The sequence below is a fragment of the Stomoxys calcitrans genome, chromosome 4 (assembly GCF_963082655.1).
Source record: "Stomoxys calcitrans chromosome 4, idStoCalc2.1, whole genome shotgun sequence".
Lineage (NCBI taxonomy): Eukaryota > Metazoa > Arthropoda > Insecta > Diptera > Muscidae > Stomoxys > Stomoxys calcitrans.
The window spans coordinates 121,423,065-121,435,992 of NC_081555.1; the positions used below are offsets into that span (position 1 = coordinate 121,423,065).

At 36.0% G+C, this 12,928-nt stretch overlaps 1 protein-coding gene across 2 annotated transcripts in view; it reads left to right on the forward strand.

The window, feature by feature from the left end:
* The first annotated feature begins 2,625 nt into the window (after positions 1-2,625).
* The window catches only part of LOC106081869 (uncharacterized), a 197,614-nt gene continuing 187,311 nt past the window's right edge, over positions 2,626-12,928 (forward strand). For both annotated transcript variants that reach the window (XM_059368099.1, XM_013244119.2), the window contains exons 1-2: positions 2,626-2,755; positions 11,483-11,736. The gene's annotated coding sequence lies outside the window, so the exon portion shown is untranslated. The remainder of the gene's footprint in view (positions 2,756-11,482; positions 11,737-12,928) is intronic.

The following is a 12,928-nucleotide window of genomic DNA, read 5'->3' on the forward strand; positions in this document are numbered from 1 at the left end:
TCGACGTCTACAATAACGCTATCTACAGGCGTTTAAAAGTATTTCGAGAATTTTCTGAGTTTGGTATCCCTGTAATATAGATAAGATTCTTCAGTACAAACTATAGCTACTTAGAGTAGGAAAGAACCCCTCTGGACCGTTACCCGGAAAGTTTTTCAAATAATTTTTTTGATATCCTGTTGGAGAAGTTTACACGGAATGCAGGTGTAAGTAGGCATGTCATATAAATGAACACATTCTGTTTGCCTATGCCGCCGACGTCGTTATTATTGGGTAGAAGTAGTAACAGCTACCTACCTATCCAAGATCGAACGAGAATCAATAAAAATGGGTCAGACAGTAAATGAAGATAGAACAAAGTTAATGGTGTAAACACCTCCAAAGCTCTGCACTCCCGAGGAGTTAAAGAAAATGGAAAAGGATGGGATCTATAAATTTGAGATAGTCAGCGATTTTAGCTACCTCGACACAGCCGTGGACAAAACAAGAGACAATACATTCGAAAATACAGCGAAGGATAATATTAGCTTACAGATGCTAATTTGTATTAAAGTTTCAGTTCGGGAGCAAAGCCACCTCTCGTCAGATAAAAATTACAATATAAAGGATACTGCTATTACCCCTGTTGTTATAGGGTTCCGATGCATGGGAACTTGTGAAAGCAGATGCGACAGCAGATAGCAAACACTGTCTGCTGATATAAAATTAAAAAATTAATTTTTTTGAATAAAATTTAACTTCTAAATAACAATTGAGACATTTGCTATATAGTTGCTACATATGAATAAAAAGAAATTATTTTAGGCGTTAATTTTTTGTTTAAAAGCATAAATATAATACAATTACAAATTTCAAATTTGCCCATGAACATTCCATTGAGGAACAGGGGAAAACTTCTCATATATCAAGTTTAAGTTCATTGATAAGGGGCCTCATTATATTGCCGAGTCCGAACGGCGTAACACAGTGCGACAAGTCTTTGGGGAGAAGAAGATGGCTGCCATACCATTTTTATTCCCACCACCATAGGATGGAGGTATACTAATCTTGTCATTCAGTGTGTAACACTTCGAAATAGTCGTCTAAGACCCCATAAAGTATATATATTCTTGATCGTCTCTACGTTCTGATTCGAAATAGCTACTTCCGTCCGACCGTTTGTCGAAATCACGATAGCGGTCGAACGTGTAAGGCTAGCCGTTCGGTCAAGGAAATAAAGATTTATTGCCTTTTGCATACCTCTTGAAACATTGAATATAACGTTGTACGATTTTTTTTCGATAGGACCTAAATTGTAGCTTCTGCAGTCTTAAAGGGCCATATCGGATGAAATATATGTATGGGAGCTATATCCATATCTGGTTCGACCTCGATAAAATCTAGTACTCGTACTAGGACGTCAAATAAAACACCTTAGGCTAAATTTTAACGCTTCTACAGCCTTATAAGGTTATACCAAAGATCGGACCAAAATTGTGGCTTCTTTAGCTCTAGAGGGCCATACCGGATGAAAGATATATATGGGAGCTGTATCTTATTCTGAACCGATGTTTATAAAATTTTGTACACGTACACGTCAAATAACACAATTAGTGCTAGGTTTTGTAAAGATCGGACCAAAACTGTTGCTTTTACAGCCTTAACAGGCCATACCGGACGTATTGAACATCACGTATGGGGACATCGCACGTATTGGGACATTAAATAAAACATCTCATACAAAATTTTGCAAGGATCGGAGTAAAATTAGGGCTACTACAGCATTAAAAGTCCATATCAGATGAAATATATGAATGAGAGCTATATCTAAATCTGGACAGATTTTGATGAAATTTTGCACATAAATGAGGACGTCAAACAAAACATCTCATGCAAAATTTTGTAAACATCAGACCAAAATTGTGGCTTCTATAGCCCTAGAAGTCCATAACGGATGAAAGATATATATGGGAGCTATATCTCAATCTGATCCAATTTTTTTTTTTCAAAATCAATAGCGTTTTGTCCTTGGACCGAAAAAGTGACTTGCGCAAATTTTAAAAAAATCGTTCAACAAATGCGACCTGCATCTTGTTCACAAGAATACATGGACAGGCAGACAAACGGACATAGCTAAATCGAATCAGGAAGTGATTCAAAGTCGATCGGTATACTTTTCAATGGGTCTACCTCCTCTTTCTTAGCTTTGCAAACAAATGCACAAAGTTATAATACTCTGTACCACATTGGTGGTGTTCGGTTTAAATAAGATTATATCTAATAGAGCTAATTTGTTAAAAATTGCTTCAATAAATTGAGTGCATCCAATGCACCGCGCCAAATCTTTTCCACACTTAACCAAACAGAACACAAATATCCACTTCTAGTTCCCATCTCTGACTGTCGATTAAGCGCAGCCAACAGTGTTGGGGCTGATCACTGTGTTGGATCACTTTGATTACAGCAGATCAACCTAAGCTTAAAATGTTTGCTAACCGTGGTAAGTCCACCCAAAAGCAACACAGCAGCACAACAGCAGAGGCGGCAACAGCAGCGGTTAGTAGGTAAGCCAACACACTTTGCTCATTCACTCAGCCAGCAGGTAAAGCTAATATAGCTGACTGACTGGCCTGGCTTGAAAGCAGAGCCTGGTATCTGCCAAAGCGATTGCAAATGAATGAATGCCGTTGATGGTGGTGTTGGCTAAAACTGAAACTTTTGTGTGTGGTTAGTCGTGAGATGGTAACTGAATAGAACGGGTAACGTTACGGCAAAGGTAAATTTGTGATGTGATTTTGTTTTTTTTGTGTTCATTAAAAATCAAACGTCTTTTGCGTTTATTGTGATATTATGGCATCCAATAAAAAGGAAAAAGATTGAAATGATCGAGGAAACGAAGTCATTATTGAATGATCATTAACAATGTGAAAGTGTTATCAACAACAAACAAAATAAATTAATCTAATAAAATGTATTTTATAGCACTAACAAACACGACAACGAAATACAGTGATTTGTAGTTAATGTTATTTTAGCTTTTATATAATTAAAGCCAACCAACATAGTCAAGCAACAAATGAGAGGGCAAATAAAATAAAAAAAAAACAACAGAAAAAACGAGTTTCCAAAGCCAAAAAAGAAAAAATTGCAAATAAAAGCTGATCTAATGTTTTCCAAAGCTTTTACGAATCTTTCAATGTAGTGGTCATACAAAATAAAAAAAGAGATACAAATACCAAAACAGTGAAAAATATACATAAATTACAAAAAATAAAAATAAATAAAATGTGATATAGCATACTCATATATATTCAAAACAAGAAAAGTAAAATAATTAAAATTTTTGAAGTGTAGCTTGAAAAAACAATTCTATATCAATTAAAAAAAAAATGAAATAAACTAAAAATTGTTTGAGGTGTGAATAACAATTTTATAGGTTTGGTGAAGACGGAAAATTAAAACATAAAAATATTTATTTTTCTCAAAAAAAAATATTTCATGAATATTCATAAGTGAACAAATCTTCCGTCAAATCTTGTATAAAACCTCTTCAAAAATTTCAATTGCCAAATTTTATCTTCAAGCAATGAAGGTCATAAAGCCAACGCAAAATTGCTTAAGCGTTCCCTCAATACAAGTGGTTAAAGAGCAACAACATCATCATCACCATCTCCATAATAATCGACAAAATCTTCAGCAACGCAAAACCCACATATCATCAATAAAAAAAAACCAAACCACGAAATACTCACAAAAAATTGAATAATACATAATTAGTTTATGGATAATTTTCCCAAAAACAAATCTTGACTATATGTATAAGCTTAAGAGCATAACAAAAAAAAACACACTGCGAAAAAATTGTATTCGGCTAATTTGCTTTTGGCCATAGAGCAAAAAAACGCAAAAACTTGTCAGTTGGTAATTAATGACCACGTAGCCGAAAAAATTAAAACATCATTCAAACAAACAGAAAAATGGTTTCATTGACTCCGAAAAGCCGAAATTCGTAATAGCATTTGTCAACTAATGAGAAGGTGAAAAATAAATCACAGAAAAGGGTGGTTTGTGGTTAACTACTCCCACATAAATAAATAAATAATGCCTTTTTGGCTCCATTGGCAAATCCCAATAATTAGGAAACCAAGCCAACTGATGATCAACATAAAATAACCACAATGTATACTGGTACAATGGTTCAGGTTATTGTTAAATTGTGTCACCATTTATCATGTCAGTGATTAAGGCTTCTATGGGCTTAAGAAGTCAAATCGGGGGATAAAAGTATATGGAGGCTATACTTCTTTATAGATCTATGTTTACGTAAGGTTTAAGTAGCGGTCTGCCATCAGACTCACGTTTTCGTCCTTTGTAATAGCACAGGAACAGAAGAAGGGAAATGCCTTCTAGATCCTACCGTTGAACCATCCAGATGGCTTTAAAAAGCCCAACAACTTGCGAACGTTCACAGAAAGGTTCTCAAAGAAATGAGAACCTAAAGTGGAACACCTTCTGACTACCAGAACGAAACACATATATACAGAAGGTGTTCTATAGTCTGTTCTTCTTCAATGTCCTCACAGCTTCTGCAAAATTTGTTACTGGCAACCTTCAGTCTGCCAGCATGTTTTCCAATTAGTCAGTGACCTGTCATGACAGACACAATGACGTCTGTTCTAGCCAGTGATAGCATAGCGATAGACCTTTTCAAGTCTAGATTAGGTCACATAGTTTTGGAATGCTTATAGCCCCCCTTGTGGTCAACTATCATTCGTTACCCTTCGGGTCTGATCCTAAAAACTATATGGGTGACAAATGTTGTGAGCGTTGCAGGCCATAAGTGTACTTAACCTACCAAATTTCAATAAACTGAGGCGTCTAGTTGCTCAAGAAGTCAATTCGGTAGATCGGTTTCTATGGAGTTTAACCAAATCGGAAAAAATTGAGACGTCAAGATGATATATAAGTTAAATTTGGGTATCGATTTGTATGACAGTTTTATCCAAATATGAACCAGTATGGCTTATTTGTAATTCCCATCGACAAATTTATTGTCCGGTTTTCCTGAAATTCGGGACAAAGAGTTGTATTAGGCCCTGACATCTTTCTTCAATTTAGCCCAGATCGGTGCAGATTTGAATATAGTAGCCATATAGACCGATCTATTACTTTAAGGCCTTGGCCCTACAGAAGGCGCATTTATTATCCGATTTCGCTGAAATTTGGGATAGTGAGTTGTGTTAGACCCTTCGATATTTTTTTTTTAATTAAGTTCTGTTCGGTCTAGACTTGAATATAGCTTCTATATATACCGATTTACGGTCTTGGGTACATAAATGGCGAATTTATTGGGACAGTAAATTTTGTGAAGCCCTTCATCATCCTTTTTTAATTTGGCCCAGATCGGTCCAGATTTGGATATAGCTGACATATAGACCGATCTCTCAATTTAAAGTCTAGGCCCCTTAAAAGGCGCATTTATTTTCCGATTTCACTGAAATTTGACACAGTGACTTATGGCAAGCTTTTCGACATCCGTGTCCTATATGATTCAGATCGATCTATAGTTGGATATATCTGCCAAAAAGACCAATATTTTAATATATCTGCTATGGGTGTATAAATAATGCATTTTCACCGGATTATGACGAACGGTGGTTTACATATATATCCGAGGTGTTGGGTATCCAAAGTTTGGTCCGGCCCAACTTAAAGCCTTTTTACTTGTTGTAAAGGATGTTATAATACTTCTAAGGGATAAGGATCGGAACAAGCTATGCAAAATGGCCGAAAGGTTCTTGCATATGGCATATGACTGGGCTGGACCCAGAGGTTTCAATGTTAGTCCAGAGAAGACTGAAATATGCCTGTTCACGAGGAAAACGATTTCGATATGTGAAAAGGTCAAATTCTTAGGCGTGATCTTGGATAGGAAACTTAATTGGAAGTGTTACATTCAGGAGCATACTGAGAAGGCTCACAAATGTTGGGCTTTATGTAGACGGGCCGTAGGCTCGAAATGGGGGAATGGGTAGGGAAAAACAGATGGTTATACCATCGCGGCATAATTGAGCTGACGATAGAAATCCTGGAAGGAATAGAAGAGGTTTCAGATCGGATACCTGAGACGACAGTTGAGTGCAAGGTATTTTTCCAGCGGCACAGTCTTGGAACTCTCGTATTGGCATCTGGAAGATCATGCTACACAGATGGATCTAAGCTAGAGGACAGAGTGGACCTGGGGGTATACACTGAGAACCCAGAAACTGAGATCTGTTTGACCATAATACGATTCTGCTGTCAGAGATCCGGGCAATAATGGAATGTGTGAGGCGGTGTGGTGTCCATGCAAGGGCGTCGAGTGTGAACATCATTACGGACAGCAAACTGACCATCAGGGCAATAACAACCAGGACGGTACGGTCACGAACAGTCTTGGAGTGTAAGAAAGAGATTAAAGCCTTCTCTGAGAATGGCATGGAATGGTTTGAGTGCCGACCCATGGCGGAGTAAGAGGTTATGAAAGAGCATACGATTTGGCAGTGGAGGCCAGAAGTCTGCCGTCAATAAACTTGGTTAATCCGTCGCCTATCAGGTCGACGCAGTCGTAGTTAAGGGCGTGGACGACGAATGCGCATGCAACCCTCTAGAACAGTGAAACGGTTGGTAGAACGACGAAAATCTTATGGGGGGATCCAGATCGTGAGAAAACGAGGCTATTACCGAAACGAAGTAAGAAGGAGGTCAGTATACATAGCTTTCGGTATTAAAACGGGACACATGGGGCTATGCGCTCACTTGTGTAAAATCCGGGTGGCAAGTGATAGCATGTGTAGGGCATATGTGGAAGATGATGAGACGTTGGAGCATTTCCAATGTCTTTGTCCGGCTTTCGAGGCTAACAGATGCTGGAACTCAAGTGGGGACACAATAGCAGACAAGAACCAACTTTGGGGGTGGTATCGAAAACATTTGGAATTTTGAAAGTGTCACGGAATTCCTGATTTAGATTTTGTTGTTCGTTGTTATTTGTTATTAGTTAGAGAACACAACAAGCCGATTACTGGATTAGGTGCATGTCCATAGTGGCATGAGCAAATTAATATCCGCACTCACTTTTCAACCTAACCTAAAGACAAAATATGAAAGAAATTTCTTCTAAGGACCTTCAACATACATGCCAAGTATGGCTTGAATTGGTTTAAAACCTGATGTAGGGCAAGAGTGGCAGTCTATTTCCAAACAGACTCACTTAGACAATTTTAGTCCATTGCGATACCACAATTGCGACAGACCAGGCCCCTGATGGGCCTGATTACACAGGTAATCCGAGCACGCTACCAACTCAGCCACCGGGGCGACCAAAACCTAATAGAGCTACATCAGATAAACCGATTTCCCGATTTCTTGTGTTCAAACTATCGGTCGCAATACACATACATATACATACACATACATTTTTTTTGCGTTGAGACTAAGCCTATTGCAATTGAAAAAAACGGTTCAGATTTGGTTACAGCTCCCATAAATATATTCGTCCGATTTGGACTAATATTCCAATAATGTGTTCATTTGTTAACTGATTCTTCAATTGACAATTGTTCAAGATTTTCTCGAATTATTTTTTGGCTCTCTACATTGCTGGTGAATTTCATAGAAGTCGGTTTAAATTTAGATATACGTCTCATATATATATAAATCGCCCGATTTTCATTCTTAGAGCCACTACAATCGCATTTTTTGACCAATCTTCCCAAAACTTTGTACAACGCTTTCCTCGACGTCTACTAATATCTAAGAAGTTTGGTCGTACTCGGTTCAGATTTAGATAAAGCTCCCATATATATGTAGATTTGGGTAATTTGCAATAATGTTGTCATCCGTATTTACTACAGTTTGAACATATTTGCTCGAAATTTGATACAGATAGTTTATTAACCCATCCAAAAAAAAATTGGGCGAAGTCCATCAAAATTTGTTGAAAATAAGATAAAGCTGCCATTTTGTGCTCAAAAGGTAGGTGTAGGGTATCATCAGTCGGCACCGCCCGATTTTTGCCTTGCCTTATTAGTTTTTGATGTTAATATATGGTAATCTTTTAACACATGGACTAAAATTATCCATTCATTGGTATTAGGAAACATTATTAAGGTTCGCTTGTGGTTGCATACAAGTTAGTCTTTTCTCACAAATTAACAAATAGTAAAAAATATGTTATTGAATTATATAGAGCGTATCAACAATAATAAATCATTACATGTGTACAGTTGAACCTCGATTACCCGGCTCGCTCGGCACCAAGCTGGGCACCGAAAATCGAAAACACGATTAATAAACATTTTTTCTTACATTTCATTATATATGTGTTATTATTGGTTTCTGTTAGCACCATACAGAGTTTCTTCGGTTTTTAATATAAATTGTTGTTTGTTTTTGCGAGTGTATTCTTAATTTTTTGGTTAGTTTGTATGCGATGTACCCGCATTACTTCTTTCTCTGAAATTTATGGAATACTATTGTTTTTAAGACAATAAAACAATTCATGCCTAGTGCAGGATGTGACATTACCATCGACTTCCATCTACTTTGAAATGTATGATTGTATAACAGCAGCATAATTCCCTTTTTTTCGTTAACGTGGAGCAGCAGGTTGTTCCAAACACTATGTCAAATTTGTGGTGGTACATTGTCCCAAGATATAGCAGGAAAAATGTCTTGATACTCAAAGATTTGGCGAAAAAAGTTTTTGGTTGATCCATTAGGGTGGTTGAATGTGGAAGAAATGTTCTTATTCAATATCATGTTCTCATATCACTGTTTACATATATCTAGAAGCAAAGGCATATTGCACTCCTTATTTCGGCAAATGTTTTGTAGAATTTCTAGTGGTAGCGCAGAGGTTAGCATGTCCGCCTATGACGCTGAACGCCTGGGTTCGAATCCTGGCGAGCACATCATGAAAATTTCAGCGGTGTTTATCCCCTCCTAATGCTGGCAACATTTGGGAGGCACTGTACCATTTGGTATGACAGCCATGTAAAAACTTCTCCGCAAAGAGGTGACGCACTGCAGCACGCCGTTCGGACTCGGCTATAAAATGGAGGTCCCTTATCATTGAGCTTAAAACTTGAATCGGACAGCACTCATTGATATTTTCCTTAATGGAAAGTTCATGGGCAAATTTGCATTTGTATATTTGAAAATTATTTTCTTCTTTTCTATTAAATCCCGTAAAGTTTGTTTGCCGATATCATATTTTTCTGATAACAAACCAAAGAAGATGTGTGATAACTGTGATTTTTACTCAGTTCTAATTTTTCCTGTATTGAAAGAACGTGACGTTTTCATTCTTTTCAATTACAGGCTGAATGTAATTTGGTACTCAACTTTAACTCCTAATATGAAGGGGAATCCCAGAATTTTACATCAAAAAATGTGAGTGGCGCACGGATAATAAAGGAAAGCACAGTTAATAGAGGTAACATTTTTGAAGCACGGACATTAGAGTAAACCATGGTTAATAGAGGTACAAAAGCAAAAGCACAGCATGTCCGTTTAAAGGGGTAACCGGTTAATAGAGCCCCGGATAATCGAGGCTCAACTGTACTTAAATGAGCATAGTCAAAAGTGCATGCCAATACCATATAAACTTTATGGCGAATATTATATTGGGGAACTGATTAAATTTAAGTTGATGATTACCTAATATTGTAACAAAATGGTAGGTTTTGTTATATTTCAAAGAATACTCCCACTTAATTTTGAAGACAGTAACAAAGCTGATCATTCTTTTGAAGGCAGAGACAAGTTTTTAACAAACCAAATTACCTTGAGCTCGCTAGAGAATCCTTAAATACGTATTACAAAATTGACTCGTCGTATATTGTCATTTGCTGCCGGATGTAAACTAAAGAAATATGTATTGTGTTTTCTCCATAGCCAATAATTTATTGTTTGCAATTTCAACATGTCTCAAAATATTTATTGCATTTTTCATTGTTTTGTTGTAGTTTCATGCGATTGACTTGCTTATTTCAGTATTCTATTCAATAGATAATAAAACATTATAAATACATTGTGAGATTCTAAGAAATGACAGGTGATACTGCACTTTTTTTCAATGCTAGTTTTGATTTGGTGTTTGCAAAAATAAGCATGGGAGCAATCTTGGCTGAAAAAACATTCTTGACATTTATGGGAGTATGTGGGAGATTCAATTAAATGATTAGTACTGAATTTTATGTCTAGACACAAAGACATGCTATCATTAATTATGTTTTAATGACCACATTCCCAAGTTTAAACAGTTGCTGTTAAGATAAAACGTTTTTGTTTAACAAATGATATACAGTTCGTTTAAAAATTGTAATTAATACGGTCCTAAAACTATAAATCGGATGATACATACATACACACATATGTATATGCTATCTACATTGCAAACTGCAAATTTTGTCCATGAACATTCCCCTAAGGAACAGGGGCAAAATGCTATCTATATAAAGGAGTTAATAAAACAAATATAGCATTGCATACAAAGACATTATACCCATTTTTATGACATTCGATATAAAATGCTATTTTCGCACCCTTTCAATTTTTGCCTCTAAAAGGACTTGAGCATGACATTTAGAAATCTCGGAAAAAACACCATGCACAAAATTCATACAATCATCCTTCATATAATACGGTGTGTCATTTAAGTTTTTGACATAATCACATTTAACGGATGTTTTTTTCTCGTACTGGTTTTATTTTTCTCCCCAAACTAAATCTTCATTTAATTTTTGCACGCGGAATAATATATTTTATGCATTTCATTTATTTGGTTTTTTTAACTTCATCTCAAGGTAATCTAGGTTGCGTGTTTTACTTTTTTTTCGAAATTTTTTTATTTACTCTTTTGTTAAATTGTGTTAATTGTATGTGTGGCAGAGGCGGCAGCGTCAAAGTCGCACCACAAAACAATGCGATGCGAGTACATATCACATTGGGTGAGCTACCCAGACGGAGGGAGGGAGGGTAATGCGCGCCAGTCAGTGTATCTTACCAGAAGCGTAATAAAAATAAACATTTTTTGTTTTGGCCAAGAGTTGCCAAACCAGCCAAACCATAGCATAGTAGACCTTTTGACAATAAAACAACGTTAAACATGATAATAGTACATAGCAGTTGCTGATGATGATGATGATGATGATGTTGTAGCTAATGCAGTTGCTGCCAATGATGTTGGTGGCAATATCAACAAACAATTTTTCTTTCGAAACGAAAATAAACAACAAACCCAGAAGTCTACTCTTTCTCCTCCATTTACGTGGCCTTTCGCTGCAATTTTTACAAAAAAAAAAAAACAAAAAAAGAAAAAAGTGAACCATCTAGCCGCCTTGATCAACAAGTTTTCAAGCCTTTTGGCCAAGATGAGAAAAAGTTTAATACATATTATGTTTTTGTGTGTTGTAAGTGTGTCTTTATTTTGTTTGTTTATTTTCCTTCTTTTTCGTAGCGTTGTGTTCAAAGAAAAGTTGCAAGAGAAAAGTTTTAACAACAGCGGCCAAAAACAAAAAAAAAAAACCCAAAAACAAGACAAGTTAAAAAAATAGCCAAAACAAAAACAAAAGCAACGCAAAATTGAGAAAGTGTATAATTTTTGGAGACTTTTTCCTGCTGGACAACTAACTTGATAGACACTATTGTAACAGTAGTAGACAACATAGCAGTCACCCCCGTTCCGGAAGATTAAATGTATACATAATTGTGGTAAGTTGACAATGAAAAATTACAACTTGTAAGAGCATTACATATAAGAAGAGTAGGCTGGGTTAACACAGCAACAGGTTGAGAATTAAAAAAAAGTATATTGTCGTCATCAGTGACAATAGGAAAAAATGTACAATCCTAAAGTTTCTACCCTTTTTGTTTCATAAGAAAATGTTATCAATAAAAATGGTATATACCAGAGTCTAATACAACTCCCTGATTCTTAGGTATAACATTGACCTTACAAGCTAAGGTAGCTTAATGTGGACTACAGGTCTTAAAGTCAAATAATATGAATCATATCATCCTAGAACTTTAACTAAACCCCTTTAACTAATTAGAAATATATGTAAGTAGAGGAAACATCTTTTATCCCAAGGCATGAAAACCGATCATGACAATATGGGTTTCAAAGGACATACAGTAGTGAAAAAAAAGATCTTAAATTTTCCACTTAAGTTTAGGTTCATGTGTCTGGGACTTAACGTGATAGGCATCATTCCACAAACATAAAGGATATATACACTCATCAAGAAAATGTTTTATTTAAATAAAATATATTTGCTAGTACAGTAAAAATCTGTCATCCAGGTTTGGGGCCAATGTCTTAGGGACGAATTCAAACAAACACAAGTAAGGACTAAAGACGGGCGAAGCCGACCTTTTCATACCATACACTTATATATTTGATATGTAGAATTTCTATCAAAATCCGTACATATTGTAGAAGCCATAGCATAAATGGTCGTGCAAATTTTTGAGAAGATCGATTGATAAATGCGTTAGCAAAGGCCTTAAAAGTGAAAATCGGGAGGTGCATATATATGGGAGCTATATCTAAAACTGAACAAATTTCTATGAAATTCATCAGTCAGTCAAGAGAAACCTTTGTGACAAATTTTGTGTAGATCGGTTAACAAATTACAAAATCATTGAGTAATATTCAAAATGGTCGAAAATATATATGCGAGCTATATTTTAATGTAAACCGATATCTATGAAAATCCCTAATAATATCTAGACTTAAAAGAGAATCCCGCGTGCAAAATTTCGTTTAAATTAGACGAATATATATATGGCTATATTCAAATCTGAACCAATTTTTGCCAATTTCAATAGGCTTTGTATATAGTATTTTGTATGCGATAGGGAGGCACATACTGTCTTGATCCCTTTTTTGTGAACGGTGCAT